Source organism: Acipenser ruthenus, chromosome 58 (genome assembly GCF_902713425.1).
Source record: "Acipenser ruthenus chromosome 58, fAciRut3.2 maternal haplotype, whole genome shotgun sequence".
NCBI lineage: Eukaryota > Metazoa > Chordata > Actinopteri > Acipenseriformes > Acipenseridae > Acipenser > Acipenser ruthenus.
The window spans coordinates 437501-440040 of NC_081246.1; positions in this window are offsets into that span (position 1 = coordinate 437501).

Below are 2540 nucleotides of genomic sequence, written 5' to 3' on the forward strand. Positions count from 1 at the left end.
GACAATACCCAAAAACAGCACCCCCCGAAGACCGATTTAGAAAATTCAGTTTATTTTTTTTAAACTGATCAACCTGGGTTAAACGATGTCGATTATGCACACCACTCTCTTCCCAGATAAAGAAAACGTCTTTCAGAAGGCGGACAGTGTGCAAAGACATTGCTTCTATTCACCATTCATCAATTTTATGGAACTGCGTAATACGCTAGGAACGTCAATGTGTCATTTGCTTAGCAACAGGTTTAACAACCACGAACCTAAACAAACCAGCAGCATGGCCTCATTTTTTTAAACAGTTATTGAGAATAACTAATGCGACTAATGTATGTTAAAACGTTTTTCTGGTGTACAATTATTATTATAGCGACATAAATATGGAACCTTAATCAGGTATCCAGTGTGTTTATTATTTATTTCTTAGCAGATGCCCTTATCCAGGGCGACTTACAAGATATCACATTATTTTTACATACAATTACCCATTTATACAGTTAGGTTTTTACTGGAGCAATCTAGGTAAAGTACCTTGCTCAAGGGTACAACAGCAGTGTCCCCCACTGGGGATTGAACCCACAACCCTCCGGTCAAGAGTCCAGAGCCCTAACCACTACTCCACACTGCTGCCCTAAGGGAAAAATGTAAGGAACTTGTAGGCTGAGATTAATTACTGCAGTACACTATAGTCGTATGATGGGGTGGGCAGAAAAAATAAATACAGTGGTATGATAGATATGCGGGCGGTAATGGGTGTACAGTGAAATGTGTTACTTGTCACAATAATAAGACTCAAAATGCATCTCGAGTTCTACGTTGCTGGAATACTAATGTGGGCATCCTTGCTTCAACACATTGAGTTAATGTTAGTATTTGTATCAACACATTCAATGTATCACAGAAACTGAAAATCGATGTGTTTGAGTTATTTTTAATAACCGAAAATAACTGATGTTGCGAGACTGATTGGCTGGCCTCCCTGTCGAAACCAAAGGCGGGATCCTGGTGAGAGGAAGCGGTTATGAAACTGGATACTAGAGTCCGCCATGTTGGCTCCTACAGCGCTACGTTTTAGGCGAGCTTACACTGTGCTGGATCCGAAATGGCGCCGGTTTCGACTTGTTCTGTTCAGTAATGCGCGGGCTCTCTAGGATTTGTAATTCCACAGGCTGATGCCCCGCGTGTGAGCGTCGTTGTGTTTGGATGATGCTGTAACATTGGATGATTTCTTAACGGGTTGGGCTGTTTGTTTCCTTTTTTCTAAACTGAATTGTCTGAGATAAAGATGCGGTTTATGTGAAACGCAGGACCTGAAAGCAAAGAAGGAGGCTGTGTGGTCCAGTGGTTAAAGAAAAGGGCTTTTAACCAGGAGGTCCCCCGGTTCAAATCCCACCTCAGCCTCTGATTCATTGTGTGACCCTGAGCAAGTCACTTCACCTCCTTGTGCTCCGTTTTTCGGGTGAGACATAGTTGTAAGTGACTCTGCAGCTGATGCATAGTTCACACACCCTAGTCTCTGTAAGTCGCCTTGGATAAAGGCGACTACTAAATAAACAAATAATAAAAAGAAAGAAACGCCTACGAGAGAGAGGTAAACAAAACCGAATTCACTTTGATTTTACAGTACAGTACATAGGGCAGCAGTGTGGAGTAGTGGTTAGGGCTCTGGACTCTTGACCGGAGGGTTGTGGTTTCAATCCCCAGTGGGGGACACTGCTGCTGTACCCTTGAGCAAGGTACTTTACCTAGATTGCTCCAGTAAAAACCCAACTGTATAAATGGCTAATTGTATGTAAGATAATGTGATATCTGTATAATGTGATATCTTGTAACAATTGTAAGTCGCTCTGGATAACGGCGTCTGCTAAGAAATAAATAATAATAATAAATAATTTCAAAACAGAAACACAAAAACAAACACGTTTTATTACACTAACATCCACAGGACAGCACTATAGTAACCATCACAGGTGTGCCGTGTAGAGTTAATAGCAGACCGCATGGAATTTAGAACCAACCAATCGGCAATCGGAATTCAGAAGCGGGCATCAGGGATTTTAAAAACAAACAAACAGATCAACTGGATTTTCAAGTATAACAGAATGCCGGTTTAAGCGTATTTGTCGGAATTATACATGTGCACTAAATGCAGTAAGAGTTATTTACCAATTTGTTTTGGGCTTGCTTCCTTCATCCTCTGTGTCAGTAAGTGTAAGTGATTATATTGTGATAAAGCATCTGTGTGTTCATTATAATCTGTCATGAATGAAGCACGGAGCCTTTTAACCATTCTGCTCCCGTGCGTCTTCAGGTAAAGGTTAACACAGTGTAAAACAGTGGGATATGCAGCACTGTGAACAGTGCCTTCTTCACAGTATTAACATTTATTAACCCATGTATCAACCCTTATTTTAATCGCCATAGGAATGTCAATGTTTTGTGCAGTGAGCAAACTGCATTCCTATCTTTGCCAGCTGTGTGCTTGTCATACAGTAGGATCTTCTGTAGCTGGAACATCTGCAGATGGAGATGGTAATTGAAGTAAT